The sequence below is a fragment of the Aquarana catesbeiana genome, linkage group LG02 (assembly GCF_042186555.1).
Source record: "Aquarana catesbeiana isolate 2022-GZ linkage group LG02, ASM4218655v1, whole genome shotgun sequence".
Classification (NCBI taxonomy): Eukaryota; Metazoa; Chordata; class Amphibia; order Anura; family Ranidae; genus Aquarana; species Aquarana catesbeiana.
In genome coordinates, this window is record NC_133325.1 from 523,205,521 (window position 1) to 523,222,783 (window position 17,263).

Here is a 17,263-nt window from a genome sequence, read left to right on the forward strand (position 1 = left end):
TCCTTTTTATCGGCAGCTGGCCGTGTTGAGCCGCAACATGCGGAAGACTTGTATTCAATAAATTGTAGCGCTAAAGAACACATGTGTCATAAAAACAGAATGTCTCTATAAACATAAACTAGTGTCCCAATAGTGACATATAGTCCAAAGAAAAGCGTGATAATCCGTGGTAAATGAATGTGAGCAGTGTAACAGTCCCCTCTGCTTCCCAAATCACAATTCAGATGTCATCAAACTCATGAAAGGATGGGGTACGCTTACCGGAACTGTTGGATTCTACTGCCATAAGCATAGAATCATTCGAGCTGTGTGCCACCCTGGGCAAGTGAGTGAAGTGGTTGAAGGCAGATGGAGCCTCTATGAGGCCTGGATGTCACCTCAGGATACACGGGAAGTGGGACAAAGCCTGGTTCCAAGGTTGAAGATGTTTTCTCAATTCCTGAAAGTATATGGAAAAGAAGAGGGATGCCTCCACATGGTGTAAATCAGGGTATTTTATTAACTAAAAAAACCGCTATACATAAAAGTGATCACAAATATAAAAAAGGCAGTGTACAGGGTATAAAAACCACCCTACGCGTTTCGATCAAAAGACCTTCAACAGGGGCATAGAAGACCCTCATAACACTGACTTGCTTTATAAAATACTATGAAGTTACTAAATAATTACAGGACCAATCAGCTGTGAGAACATTAACAATAGTGAATCTTATTGGACGGGAAGAGGGTCCCATGATGGGGTGTGGCCAACCCTCTCCTGGAGTCCAATCAATACGTATATTTAGGTATGGTTACAAACTTATAAATCTGTCCACCAATGGTAAAATAACAAATTTCATGACCTTATTGGGATCCTAGGTGGGCGTCTCGTGCTGGGAGTCCGGGAAGCCGGCAAACCTGAGCACGTGACGCGGACTTCCGGAAATATGTGTGTCTAGCGTGGGGGTTGCTTGGCAACCCCACACGCTGTGTCGGAAAAGCCAGCGAAACGTCTACCGCGTGTTTGCGGAGCCGTCACGTGACTATCAGCTGCTCTCCCATGTGGTGACTGACGTCACTCACATGAGAAGAATTTTGCCAGGTAACGGCGTGCGCCCTGTTGCGGCGCGGGGAATCCTCACGCTACGATCGCCTGACGCTCAGTTGGTCTCCAACGTGACCGCTGATGTCAGTTCTACAAGGGAGCGTGTCTGCGTGCAGGAAACCCTAGGAGCACGGCTGATCTTCCGGGTAACAAGTCACCATATAGAATCAACATATGCATCTTGCTAAAAAAACGTGTAAAAAGAAGGAGGATCATGTGATCACCCTGAGAAGGGCACGATAGGTTCAGAACCCAAATGAATAAAATAAGATAAAAATGAAAAAATACAATGAAAAATGAAATAAAAAATAAAAATGAGATGGAAATGAAATGGAAAAAGGGGGGGGGAAACAAGACCAGAATATAAATGTACTTTACTGCATCTTCTCTCATATTAAATTCTAACAGTGGGGTATATTACAAATATGGAATTGGTGATATATGTATAATAAATAAAATGGAAAAATATCTAAAAAATGAATACAGAATAAAAAATAAATAGACCCATTATAGGTCTAGATACTGTAAAATGGGGTGAAAAATGGGATGGAAAAAGTACACCTAAAAATGAAAACTAGGAAAGATTGATAAATGAGTTCAGATCCCACTCCACATTGAGCCCAAATGGGAAATAAGATCTGAGCTCATATATCTAGTACGTCTCTAACTTAGAGACCCCCCGTAAGCGGGACTCCCCCGCCAATGGGGGACAAACCTATCAATCACTTGGAATGTGCTATCCGTGAGGTCCTTGTTATGGCGTAGTAGGTAATGTCTGGGTACCGTGTGCTTATCTTTGCCGCCTTTAATACCAGCAATGTGTTCATTCATGCGTATGGTGAACGTTCTAGTGGTCCTACCCACATATTGCTTTTTGCATGGGCAAGTAAGCAAATATACCACATATTGTGTGGTGCAGGTAGCAAACTCTCTCATGTGATAAATTTGCGTCTCACTATGGTATTGTGTGCGCACACATTACACCTGCGGCATGAATAGAAGCCCTGGCACTGTTGGAAAAAAGAAACTTTCTTGGGGGGGTCTATAATGTTAGGGGCAATTTGTCCTTGTATGGAATGAGCACCTCTGAAAATAACCCCAGCATTTTCAGGTAACACTGGACCCAGGAGTCTATCACTCCTAAGTACTCCCCAATGTTTTCTGAAAATGGCCTTAATTTCTTTGGACTGGGTGGAATACGTAGTGAAAAAAGACCATTTTGCTCTAGAATCAGAGGTGATAGTGGAACATTCAACCAGCGTGGAGTTCCTATCAATCTGGGAAACTTTATTAATTTCAGCATCTAAATCATCTGCATTATATCCCTTAGCCACAAATCTATCTTTCAATATATGGGATTGAGCATAATAATGATGTTAGAGCAATTACGACGCAGTCGTAAAAACTGGCTGCGTGGAACAGACCGTAGCCACTGAGCATGGTGGCAACTGTCAGACGGGATATACCCGTTACGGTCTGTGGGTTTAAAGTAAGTTTTAAACTCTAAATGCTGATCAACTATCATGATTTCTAAATCCAAAAAGTGAATGGAATCTATGCTGGCCTCATAACTGAGGGAAATCCCACGGTCATTCAAATTGAGAACTGACATGAAACAATCCAAAGACTCGCGGTTTCCATGCCATAGGAGGAGGATGTCATCAATATACCTAACCCAGAGAACTAATTCTGGTCTCTGGGAAGCATAGACGACATCTTCCTCCCATTGGGCCATGAAAAGGTTGGCCAAACTGGGGGCGAATTTGGCCCCCATGGCCACACCCTTTTGTTGTACATAAAACTGGTTTTGGAACCAAAAGTAGTTGTGGCTCGTGGCAAAACGCAAAAGTTGCATAATAAAATTCCGCTGTAGTAATGGCAAGCTGTTATTGGAGGATAGATATTTTTCAACTGCATCGAACCCCAAATGATGTAGTATACATGTGTACAAGGTGGCCACATCAGCTGTGACCAAGAAGGTTCCTTCATTCAGTTTTACACTTTCAAGACGTTTAATAACATCCCTAGTATCCTTGAGGTAGGATGGGATGGATTGGACCAGTGGTTGAAGGTAAAAATCTACATATCTCCCTATCCTCGAAGTGACCGAGTCTATCCCACTGACAATGGGTCTGCCAGGGGGACAGACTGGGTCCTTGTGGACTTTAGGGAGATAATATATTGCAGGGATTCGCGGAACAAGGGGAACGAGATAGCTTTTCTCTTTTTTGTTGAGAATCCCCAAAGAGAACCCTTCGTTGACTAGTTCAACTAAGGCTCGTTTGTACTGAAGGGTAGGATTAAAATCAATGGGGGTATAGGTTTCTCGATCCTGGAGAATCTTGTGCATCTCTCTGATGTAGTCTACTTTATTTAAGACCACAATCCCCCCACCTTTATCTGCAGGCCTTATAATAAGGTCCTTTCTATCACATAGTTCCTTGAGTCCCGTTCTGATCTGTGGGTCCATATGGGCCCTCTTTTTACAACTGGAAAGTTTGTCTAAGTCTTGTAAGACTAGACTTTTAAAAACCTGAAGAGAAGGGGCTAAATTCCCTGGGGGGTTAAATAATGATGGGTTAGTTAATCCAGAGTGTACGTATTCTGTATGTCTAGAAGTATGATTCACCGTGGAGGGGAAGGAAGGTTGGCTCAAGAAGTGTTTTTGTATGCTTAGTTTTCTAGTAAACTTTAACACATCGATAAATGTGGCAAATTTATTCAAAGGTCTTGGGGGAACGAACTTGAGTCCCTTGTCCAGAACCGATTTCTCGGCTTCAGTCAAGTGGACAGTACTGAGATTGAAAATCCCAGTGCCTCTCAAACTCTTTTTCTTTTTGCTTCTAGCCTTCCAACCCCCTCTGGTCCCTCTTTTTCTTCTTGGTAGCCAAAATGGCTGTCTGTGGGTCTCTGAAAACCCGATCTGTAATCAAAACCATTTTGGTTGTAATTATAAGGGGACCTATTGTATACATCCTCCTCCCTCTCATATTGGGGATAGGTCTCATGATACCCATCCTGCAATGGCTGTTCTTGTAAAGGTAAGTAGCGATTTTGAGTATGGATGGGAGTCTCATAAGGGTAATATGATAGTAATATGAGAGAAGATGCAGTAAAGTACATTTATATTCTGGTCTTGTTTCCCCCCCCTTTTTCCATTTCCATCTCATTTTTATTTTTTATTTCATTTTTCATTGTATTTTTTCATTTTTATCTTATTTTATTCATTTGGGTTCTGAACCGATCATGTGCCCTTCTCAGGGTGATCACATGATCCTCCTTTTTACACTTTTTTTTTAGCAAGATGCATATGTTGATTCTATATGGTGACTTGTTCCCCTTGTTTGTCTGACGTCGGCTGACACACGGAAGATCAGCCGTGCGCCTAGGGTTTCCTGCACGCCGACACGCTCCCTTGTAGAACTGACGTCAGCGGTCACGTTGGAGACCAGCTGAGTGTCAGGCGATCGTAGCGTGAGGATTCCCCGCGCCGCAACAGGGCGCACGCCGTTACCTGGCAACATTCTTCTCATGTGAGTGACGTCAGTCACCACATGGGAGAGCAGCTGATAGTCACGTGACGGCTCCGCAAACACGCGGTAGACGTTTTGCGGGCTTTTCCGACACAGCGTGTGGGGTTGCCAAACAACCCCCACGCTAGACACACATATTTCCGGAAGTCAGCGTCACGTGCTCAGGTTTGCCGGCTTCCCGGACTCCCAGCACGAGACGCCCACCTAGGATCCCAATAAGGTCATGAAATTTTGTTATTTTACCATTGGTGGACAGATTTATAAGTTTGTAACCATACCTAAATATACGTATTGATTGGACTCCAGGAGAGGGTTGGCCACACCCCATCATGGGACCCTCTTCCCGTCCAATAAGATTCACTATTGTTAATGTTCTCACAGCTGATTGGTCCTGTAATTATTTAGTAACTTCATAGTATTTTATAAAGCAAGTCGGTGTTATGAGGGTCTTCTATGCCCCTGTTGAAGGTCTTTTGATCGAAACGCGTAGGGCGGTTTTTATACCCTGTACACTGCCTTTTTTATATTTGTGATCACTTTTATGTATAGCGGTTTTTTAGTTAATAAAATACCCTGATTTACACCATGTGGAGGCATCCCTCTTCTTTTCCATATGCTTTCGGGAATTGAGAAAACATCTTCAACCTTGGAACCAGGCTTTGTCCCACTTCCCGTGTATCCTGAGGTGACATCCAGGCCTCATAGAGGCTCCATCTGCCTTCAACCACTTCACTCACTTGCCCAGGGTGGCACACAGCGCGAATGATTCTATGCTCATGGCAGTAGAATCCAACAGTTCCGGTAAGCGTACCCCATCCTTTCATGAGTTTGAGGACATCTGAATTGTGATTTGGGAAGCAGAAGGGACTGTTACACTGCTCACATTCATTTACCATGGATTATCACGCTTTTCTTTGGACTATATGTCACTATTGGGACACTAGTTTATGTTTATAGAGACATTCTGTTTTTATGACACATGTGTTCTTTAGCGCTACAATTTATTGAATATTGGTACACATTTTGGTCACATGGTTTGTAGCAGCTTTTTCTGTCATTTTTAAGGTAGCGCATTAATCATTATTCTTTCCATTATGCGGAAGACTTGGTAGAGTGGATGACCAAGCCGTCCTCATCCTCTCTCACCCAGGCTCAGGGTACTTTGTCTGGGAAAGCAGCTACCAACGCAACCTCTTCCCTCGGCTCAATGGCATCAGTCACTCCTTCCCTAGCCCCACCATGTCCTCCTGAGGAGTCCCCTGAACTGTTTGACCACATTGTTGGGTACATGCTCCAAGAGGATGCCCAGCATTTTGAAGGCTCTGATGATGGTACATGGTACCCAGCTAGAGGAAGGCAGTAACGTGAGCTCAGAGAGAGGGGGTGCCCAAGAAGGACAACAATCTGGCAGTCATGTTCCCCCAGCTGCAGCATACTGCCAGCTTTGTTCCAGTGATGAGGAGGGAGGAGATGATGAGGTCACTGACTCCACGTGGGTGGCTGATAGGAGAGAGGAGGAGGCACATCACCAACGAGGCAGGATGCCATCCAGGGGCCAGCTTAAGGGCAGCACACCGACTGCATTACACCGCAGAGCTCCGCATGTGCAGGGCGCTGCTGTCTCTGCGTGTTATTCCAATAGTTCTTTGGTGTGGGCCTTTTCTGAGACGAGTGCATCAGATCCCACCGCTGCTATTTGCAACATATGTCTCAAGCGTATCTCTCGTGGCCAAAACATCTCCCGCTTAGGCACCACATGCTTGACCAGACATCCGTTGACCTGCCATGCAGTTCGTTGGCAAGCGTACGTAAAAGACCCACACCAAATAACAAAGAGGACCTCCCCTTGCTCCTCATCAGCTGGGATCTCCAACCCCACTATACCTTCAGTCATCTCTGAGACCTGCACAGAGAGGAATGAAGGTGTAGAATTAGGTGTGTCACAGCCAAGTACTTGGGGGCAATCTGCTATCGGTACACCAACGTCAGATTGTACCAGGCAAGTTTCCCTGCCCCAGCTGCTGCACCACCGAAAGAAGTTCGCTCCCAGCCATCCACATGCCCAGCGGTTGAATGCTAGCTTGGATAAATTGCTAGCACTTTAACTGCTGCCTTTTCAGTTGGTAGACTCTGCCCCCTTGCGTGAGTTTGTGGAATGTGCGGTTCCTCAGTGGCAGGTTCCCAAATGCCACTTTTTCTCACGGAAGGCGATTCCGGCTCTCTACCGGCATGTGGAAGGAAATGTCTTGGCCTCGCTGGACAGGGCGGTCAGCGGTAAGGTGCATATTATGGCTGACTCATGGTCCAGCAGGCATGGACAGGGACGTTACCTATCTTTCACCGCGCACTGGGTGACTTTCCTGGCAGCTGGGAAGGATGCAGGACAGGGTGCAGTAGTGTTGGAGGTTGTTCTGCCACCACGCCTCCAAAATACTACTAGTGGTGATTCTAAAAAAAAAAAAAAAAACCTCTCTCCTCCACCCCCTCCTCTTCTTCTTCCTCCATGGCCTCTTCCTGTGCTGATTTGACTTCGGAACCAGCGGTGCTCCGTACGCATTCAAGGGGCTACGCAAGCACGCAGGCCAAAAGATGCCATGCGGTGCTTGAGCTGGTGTGCTTGGGGGACAGGAGCCACACTGGGGCAGAGATTTTGTCAGCTCTGCAGGGGCAGGTTCAGAGGTGGTTGACGCCACGTCAGCTTAAGGCAGGTATGGTGGTTTGCGACAATGGCACCAACCTCCTCTCCGCCCTCCGACAGGGACAACTGACCCACGTGCCCTGTTTGGCTCATGTTCTTAACTTGGTGGTGCAGTGGTTCTTGGGCAGGTACCCGGGCTTACAGGATGTCCTGAGGCAGGCCAGGAAAGTCTGTGTGCATTTCCGCAGGTCATATAATGCCAGTGCTCGGCTGGCTAACCTCCAAAAGGAATTTAACCTGCCCAAGAACTGCCTAATCTGTGACATGCCCACCAGGTGGAACTCAACATTGGCCATGCTGCAGCGGCTGCACACGCAGCAGAGGGCCATCAATGAGTACCTGTGCGACTATGGCAGCAGGACAGGGTCAAGGGAGCTTGTTTTTTTTTTCCCCACGCCAGTGGGCCATGATCAGGGATGCATGCACTGTCCTGTCACCATTTGAGGAGGCCACGAGGATGGTGAGCAGTGACAGTGCATGCATCAGTGACACTGTCACCCTTGTACACCTGTTGGAGCACACGCTGCATGGAATAATGGACAGGGCACTTGAGGCAGAACAGAGGCAGGAAGAGGAGGACTTAGCTCTCAAGGCCCCCTTTATCCAGACAGTGTTAATGCGTGCCCACCGATCACACAGGATGAGGACGAGGAGGAGGAGGAAGAGGAGGGTTGTGTCAGCATGGAGGTGGAGCCTGGCACTCAGCATCAGCAGCAGTCTTTAAGGGATCATTTACAGTCCCAAGAAACCCATGGACTTGTACGTGGCTGGGAGGAGGTGGCTGCGGATCATGTCGTCCTTAGTGACCCAGAGGACTCCAGACCGAATGCCTCAGCAAACCTACGCTGCATGGCCTCCCTGATCCTGCAAAGCCTGCGGAAGGATCCTCGTATTCGTGGTATCAAGGAGAGGGATCAATACTGGCTGGCAACCCTCCTTGATCCACGATACAAGGGTAAGGTTGCGGACCTTATCTTGCCATCGCAGAGGGAGCAGAGGATGAAACATCTTCGGGAGGCCTTGCAGAAAGGTCTGTGCAACGCGTTCCCAGAGACTGGGAGGTTACAAACTCCTGTTTCTGGACAACGTGCTGCTGAGGCTTCGCTCAGTCAAAGAAGGAGCGGTGGAGAAGGTGGCCGTCTGACCGATGCGTTCAATTTTTTAGTTCGCAGCCCCAAGGTATGATCGGTTCCAGCAACCAGCGTCTGTTTTACATGGTGCAGGAATACCTAGGGGCAAGATCTGACTTGGACACCTTTCCCACCGAAAATCCTTTTAGGTTACTGGGTCTTGAGGATGGATCACTGGCCAGAGCTTGCACAGTATGCAATTGCGCTACTGGCCTGTCCTGCATCCAGCGTTCTTTTGGAACGCACATTCAGTGCTGCTGGAGGTTTTGTAACTGATCACAGGCTGCGCCTGTCCACTGACTCGGTCAGTCTACTGACCTTCATAAAAATGAATCAGTCTTGGATCACCACCAGCTACCAAGCACCTGATGCTGATGTAACCGAATAATTTTTTTTGAAATGTCAGATCCCTTCAAAGACTGCCTATGCTGATGCTGAGTGACTATACTGTCATGCTGAGTAATTATCCTCTTCCTCCTCAATGATCATGCTGATAGCTTGTAAGAATATTTTTGGTTCTGGGCGCCGCCACCAGTGGCTAAGGCCCAATTTTTCAGCCCCTGTTTAACAGGGGCGTGTAATTACAATTTTTGACGCAATACTTTGCAAGGAGCATTCGTTGCTGCACTCAACTAGAGTATTTGTGAGGGGTTGCAGTGTTGTGGCACCAGCACCTGTGCCTAAGGCCCAATTTTTCAGCCCCTGTTTTACAGGGGCGTGTAATTACAATTTTTGATGCAATATTTTACAGGAGGGCTCATTCCTCCGCTCCAACTAGAGTATCTGTGAGGGGTTGCAGTGTTGTGGCACCAGTGCCTAAGGCCCAATTTTTCTGCCCCTGTTCAACAGGGACATGTAATTACAATTCTTGATCTAATATCTCATAGCAGGGCCCGTTTCTGCGCCCACCAAAAGTAACTGTGAGGACTTAGTGTTGTGGCACCAGCACCACCACCATCAAAGGCCCATTTTTTCTGCCCCTGTTCAACAGGTGCATGTAATTACAATTCTTGATCTAATATTTCACAGCAGGGCCCGTTCCAGCTCCCACCAAGAGTAACTGTGAGGACTTACAGTGTTGTGGCAACACCACCACCACCACCAAAGGCCCAATTTTTATGCCCCTGTTCAACAGGTGCATGTAATTACAATTCTTGATCTAATATTTCACAGCAGGGCCCGTTTCTGCACCCACCAAGAGTAACTGTGAGGACTTACAGTGTTGTGGCAACACCAACACCTAAGGCCCCAATTTCTGCAGAGTTTATAGGACAGGCCCCTACTTTCAAACATCCAACTTACAAACGACTCCTACTTGCAAACGGAAGGAGACAACAGGAAGTGAGATGAAATCTACCCCTAGGAAGGGAAATTCTCTCCTGTAAGAGTTAATATGGGAAAAAACGTGTCTCCTTTCCACTGATGCTTTATCACCAATCCTTGTTTCACTAAAAACCCCAAATTGTCAAAAAACATTTGTCATTGGGACAGAAAGTGAGGTAAAATCTTCTGAAGAGGTGCACAGACAGCAAAAGAAATGTCACAGGGGTGATAACCCTTCCCTATGTTTTCCAAAAAGCTTAAAAATAGATATTTTGGCTGGAGCTACACTTTAACCACTTTACAACCGGCCCATAGCCGAATGACGGCAGCAGGGCGGTTGATTAACTCTGGGATCACGTCATATGACGTCTTCCCAGAGTTCCCCTCTCGCGCGCCCCCTGGGGCGCGCACCTGAACACATCCGTGACCGCCGGGTCCTCCGGCGCATCACGGATCTCAGTAAATGGCCGCTGATCACGGCCGTTTACCATGTGATCACTCTGTCAAATGACGGAGCGATCACATGTAAACAGACCGGCGTCATCTCCTCCCCTCCTGTGTACCAATCGGTACACTGTGAGCGGAGAGGGGGGTGGATGGATGGCAGTAGCGCTGTGGGCTGGATGTGTAGTGCCCACAACGCTAACCAGTGACATCCAGCCATCCATCCATGCTCAGCCATCCCTAATGCTCTGCAATGCCCCACAACACTGTGCAATACTCTGCAATGCCCCACAACACTGTGCAATACTCTGCAATGCCCCACAACACTGTGCAATACTCTGCAATGCCCCACAACACTGTGCAATGCCCCACAACACTGTGCAATACTCTGCAATGCCCCACAACACTGTGCAATGCCCCACAACACTGTGCAATACTCTGCAATGCCCCACAACACTGTGCAACACCCCACAACACTGTGCAATACCCCCACAACACTGTGCAATACCCCCACAACACTGTGCAATACTCTGCAATACCCCGCAACACTGTGCAATACCCCGCCATACTCTGCCATGCCCCGCCATACCCTGCCATGCCCCGCCATACCCTGCCATACTCGGCTGTACTCGGCCCCTGTATGTGGTCAGGCTGTGGAAGTCTCACACATGTGGTATCGCCATACTCAGGAGGAGTAGGAGAATCTATTTTGGGGTGTCATTTTTGGTATGTACATGCTATGTGTTAGAAATATTGTATAAATGGACAACTTTGTGTTAAAAAAAAAATGTGTTTTAACCACTTCCCGCCCGCCGGCTGTCATACGACGTTCTTGACTTTGTGCGGGGACATCTGAATGATGCCCCCAGCTACAGGCATCATTAAGATATCAGCTTTTTTAGCCGACGATTCCCTACACCATAAGAATGATCATAGCGGCTGTTCCACTGCTTGATCGTTCTTACGGGAGACGAGAGGGGACGTTCCCCCCCCGCCACCCTCCGGTGCTTCTACCGACTCACCGATACGATCGAAGCCAGGATCTTTTTTTTTTTTATATTTTTATTTCAGGCTTCCCAGCCTAGAGGTGAGATGTGAGGTCTTATTGACCCCATATCTCACTGTAAAGAGTACCTGTCATGCCATATTCCTATTACAAGGGATGTTTACATTCCTTGTAATAGGAATAAAAGAGGTCAAAAACATTTTTTTTTTGAAAAAAGCATCAAACTAAAATAAAGTAAAATGAACAATAAGAAAAAAAAAAAAAAAATATTTTAAAGCGCCCCTGTCCCTGTGTGCTCGCATGCAGAAGCGAACGCATACGCAAGTCCCGCCCACATATGAAAACGGTGTTCAAACCACACATGTGAGGTATCGGTGTGATCGGTAGAGCAAGAGAAATAATTTTGGCCCTAGACCTCCTCTGTAACTCAAAACATGTAACCAGTAAAAATTTTTAAAGCGTCGCCTATGGGGATTTTTGAGTAGCGAAGTTTGACGCCATTCCACAAGCGCGTGCAATTTTGAAAGGTGACATGTTGGGTATCTATTTACTTGGCGTAACTTCATCTTTCATATTATGCAAAAACATTGGGCTAACTTTACTGTTTTGTTTTTTTTTTAAAGCACAAAACTGTTTTTTTTCCAAAAAAAAAGTTCAAAAAAATTGCTGCGCAAATACTGTGCGAGATAAAAAGTTGCAATGACCGCCACTGTATTCTCTAGGGTCTTTGCTAAAAAAAACATATATAATGTTTTGGGGTCTATGTAATTTTCTAGCTAATAAATGATGATTTTTACATGTAGGAGAGAACTGTCAGAATTGGCCTGGGTGCTCCAGAACGACTGAAGATGCTCCCCTGCATGTTGGGCCTCTGTATGTGGCCACGCTGTGTAAAAGTCTCACACATGTGGTATCGCCATACTCGGGAGTAATAGCAGAACGTGTTTTGGGGTGTAATTTGTGGTATGCATATGCGGTGTGTGAGAAATAACCTACTAATATGACAATTTTGTGAAAAAAAAAAAAATTGATTTAGCAAAGAATTGTGGGAAAAAAATGACAACTTCAAAAAACTCACCATGCATCTTTCTAAATACCTTGGAATGTCTTCTTTCCAAAAAGGGGTCATTTGGGGGGTATTTGTACTTTTCTGGCATGTTAGGGTCTCAAGAAATTAGATAGACTGTCGGTAATTCAGGTGTGATCAATTTTCAGAGATTGGCACCATAGCTTTTGAACTCTATAACTTTCACAAAGACCAAATATTATACACCGATTTGGGTTATTTTTACCAAAGATATGTAGCGGTATAAATTTTGGCCAAAATATATGAAGAAAAATTACTAATTTGCAAAATTGTATAACAGAAACTAAGAAAAATGCATTTTTTTTTACAGATTTTTCGGTCCTTTTTCTTTCATAGCGTAAAAAATAAAAAACCCAGGAGGTGATTAAATACCACCAAAAGAAAGCTCTATATGTGTGAAAAAAAGGACAAAAATTTCATATAGATACAGTGTTGCATGACTGAGTAATTGTCATTCAAAATGTGAGAGCACCAAAAGCTGAAAATTGGTCTGGTTATTAAGGGGGTTTAAGTGCCCAGTGGTCAAGATTGTACCAGTTCAAAATTACAAACAGATTCTACTTAACAACAAACCTACAGTCTCTGTCTTGTTTGCACCGCCTGTATACTGCTGTTCAGAGGGCCTGGGGCCCCACGCCTTTCCTTTTTTTAACTTGGGTGCGGGGTTCCCCTTAATATCCATACAAGACCCAAAGGGCCTGGTAATGGACTGGGGGGGGGGTACCCATGCCGTTTGTCTCACTGATTTTCATCCATATTACCGGGACCGGACATTACATTAAAGCCGTAAGCAGTTTTAAATGACTTTTATTCCTTTAAAAATGTCATTTTGTGCAGGGACTGTTCTAAGCACGGGAAACACGCGCCACTTTGCAGGCATACTATAGACACCCCCCAGGTATGATATATAAAGGAATATTTCACTTTTTCTTCACTTTAAGCATCATTAAAATCACTGCTCCCGAAAAAACGGACATTTTTAAAACTTTTTTTTTGCATTGATGCATGTCCCGGTCCCCAAACCCTTTTTAGGACAATACCATGCAAATTAGCCTTTAGAATTAGCACTTTTGATTTCAATCAAGTCCCATATTCTTCAATGGGGTTCTAACGTTTGTGCAAATTTTCGGTCCGTTCGCAGGTTCTGGTGCGAACCGAACCGGGGGGTGTTCGGCTCATCCCTAGTTAGTACTATGAACACCTGTATCTGACAATAAATGCCTTTTCCTTTGTTATTAAAGAGCGGAAGGCAGGGTTTTTCCCAACTAATATACATTAATTCTAATGAAGTTGCTGTAGTTGTAAATAAAAGCTGCCGTTTATAAACTTCATAGAATTCAAAATATACCTCACACTTTTTTCTTGCAGACAGTTTATAATAGTGTCATTGTCTGCTTCAAACCAACATGCAGCTAACCACGCAGACTCCTTGGTTCTACATAGCCAAGCAGTGATCTTCATACTATTCTACGGCCTTTTAATTTGTTATCCAACGACCGTACGGCAGCAGCCATCACGTTATTTGGAGGTGTACACACTATCAAGTTCACCTAATCGGTAGGTGATCTCCCAATCCTGGTTTCAACGATGCTCCTGCCTCTTGCCCATGATGTATAGTGTGTGTGTGTGTGTGTGTGTGTGTGTGTGTGTGTGTGTGTGTGTATCTCCCCCCCCTTTTTTTTTTCAGTACTATTATCTTTTATTTTTCTGTTTTACATTTTTAGAATATGCTATGGTAACTCTGCCTCACCTTGAACTACCCTGATGAAGGGACCCCAAGTGTCCTGAAACGCATCGGGCTAAATGTCTACAATTACCACGCATTAACAATACAGTTTTTGTATACTTGTTGTTGTTTGTAACCTACTCTATTTTCGGTGGTGTCTGCACCTGAATAATTTTCTATTTTCTCCTATATATCAATAAAATGTAACTTTTTAATGTTTACTTAGACCCGTTTTTTTCTTGGATCGAAGAAGGGGGTACCATCCAGTTATGTCACAAGAGTTGCCGCCATCCCTGACGTAAGGAGAAAAAGGAATAACCCCACAGGAAATGGTGGGACTTTAAAGGCAACAGAGTAATAAAAACTATTTTATTGGTACAAATATACATAAATATACATTAGAAAAGATCTACTGCAATCACATTGAATAAACAATAAAATAAGGAATATACTGATGTGGGAACCGAATGTGTATTCGTGTAGTCTTCCACCTGAGCCTACGCGTTCGGGACTGCTCAAAGAGTCCCTTCATCAAGGGCAAATTGCAGGAGGATTTTACACTACATAACAAAATAACGTAATTAGAAATCAAATGCATTGTACATATTGCCTGCATCTGAAAAAAGAAAAGTGTGTGAGTGTGGCGCTGTCCCAAAGTTGCAGAAGAAATGTCTGCATATATACAGTTTTATCAAAAGTGTCACGTGTGTATTCCTTTAAGTGAAATATGTATGGCAGTTATTACCACTCCTGTGGGTTAAAGTGACTGGTGATTTAAACATGAGAAGCATAATGAGTGCAATAAATCGCATCCAAGGTGTCTAGTGCTATATTCCCTCAAAAGGAAAAAACAGTATTAACCACTGCTAAGAGCATGAAGCGGTCTGTGTCTAAACACTAGAAAACACAAAGTTGCAATAAATACATCACACGTGACATGCAAAAAATTCTAAAGTGTCTAGTGCTAAATAAATAAATATTAAAATGTTGTTCTACAAACGTTGCAAATAACAAAGTGACAAGTGCCCTATGAAGAGGTCACTCTGAAAAGTGCTAAACACACGTGCCATGCAAATGGTTCTATGATAGTAAACAGTTCATATGGGTAAGTCCCCGGTGCACTATAAGTGAAAAAAGGCGTCCTTTGTGGGATTCCTCAAAGCATACAACAGGTGTTAATCCAGTGCTGGTGTCTCGCGTTGTGATTGTGCAGAGACTCACCAGCTGTATATCCCCTGCAGGGGTAACGAGTAGTCACAGTATGTGCCACTGTGCAGCAGTGCTTGGCAAGACCAGGACCAGGATGATATCATAAGGACATAAGAAGAAAGGATTCCATAGTGTGAAACCGTTTAAAACCACTATTTATTAGGTCAGATAAAAAGGGTGCTCACATTGTAATGGAAAAAATGAGCGGTGTCCAATGCTTACAAAGATGTTCCTAAGCGTCTCCCTGCAAAGCTGACGCTTAGGAACATCTTTGTAAGCATTGTACACCGCTCATTTTTTCCATTACAATGTGAGCACCCTTTTTATCTGACCTAATAAATAGTGGTTTTAAACGGTTTCACACTATGGAATCCTTTCTTCTTATGTCCTTATGATATCATCCTGGTCCTGGTCTTGCCAAGCACTGCTGCACAGTGGCACATACTGTGACTACTCGTTACCCCTGCAGGGGATATACAGCTGGTGAGTCTCTGCACAATCACAACGCGAGACACCAGCACTGGATTAACACCTGTTGTATGCTTTGAGGAATCCCACAAAGGACGCCTTTTTTCACTTATAGTGCACCGGGGACTTACCCATATGAACTGTTTACTATCATAGAACCATTTGCATGGCACGTGTGTTTAGCACTTTTCAGAGTGACCTCTTCATAGGGCACTTGTCACTTTGTTATTTGCAACGTTTGTAGAACAACATTTTAATATTTATTTATTTAGCACTAGACACTTTAGAATTTTTTGCATGTCACGTGTGATGTATTTATTGCAACTTTGTGTTTTCTAGTGTTTAGACACAGACCGCTTCATGCTCTTAGCAGTGGTTAATACTGTTTTTTCCTTTTGAGGGAATATAGCACTAGACACCTTGGATGCGATTTATTGCACTCATTATGCTTCTCATGTTTAAATCACCAGTCACTTTAACCCACAGGAGTGGTAATAACTGCCATACATATTTCACTTAAAGGAATACACACGTGACACTTTTGATAAAACTGTATATATGCAGACATTTCTTCTGCAACTTTGGGACAGCGCCACACTCACACACTTTTCTTTTTTCACTTTTTCCGCTCATTCCACCCCCTGTGGAGTCAGCGTATGTGAGGGCAGCAGTCTATCAATTTAGGAATATACTTCCCACCTAGGCTTCTAATTACACCCATTAGCGCGGACTCCCTATTTCCTCTATTGCCTGCATCTAAAATCATTCTGTACAGTTTGACATAAAAAAAAAAAAAAAATTGCACATACCCAAGTATATTCAGGAAAGAAGGCTGACTGTCAGAGTGAATCTCGGGGGTAGGTACGCACAAGACGCCACAAGAATCCACATAAGGAAACAGGCGTATATCTGGCCCCGCCTTATCCACACTGGTCCCAATGTGTCACCCCAGGAGAGGAAACTCAAGAGGGACAGCACTATCCCGGAGGGGTCCAAAAAGCAAAAAACCAGAGGGGGGATTATCTGGAAACAAAAAAGAGCCGAATAGGCTAGAGTCCCTTAAAAAAGCAAAAAGCACCCATATGTTAAAAATTAACACTGCATGGACGCAGAGCACGGTATCCACCGTGCAGGTCTGCGTACAGGCAGGTTGTAGAAAAAACTGTTTCAATATTCATAGCTTACCCTAGTGCTGGTTCGTGAGGGATATGGTAATTACATGTAAGTAGATGCCCCCAATGTACGAGCGGGGGAACGGAGGTCCCTTAAGAGCACGAGCAGCTCCAAGAGTTGTAAAGGATAACAGCTTCCTACAATGCAGGATCTGTAGGATAATACAGGAAAGGGAGAAGCTTAATCACCAACATTAGGACAGGAATATTTGCAGTGTATTGCGGTACATAGTGTGCATTGCAAGGAAACTCCATCAGAGAAGGCACAATAGGAAGCCTACCATGATTAGGGGTTGCCAGATAAATAACAAATACAAGAGGAGGTGGGGGACAACATTACCGTGTCTGATAGTGGTGCTGTGTTGCAGTGTGCTCGGTGGCTC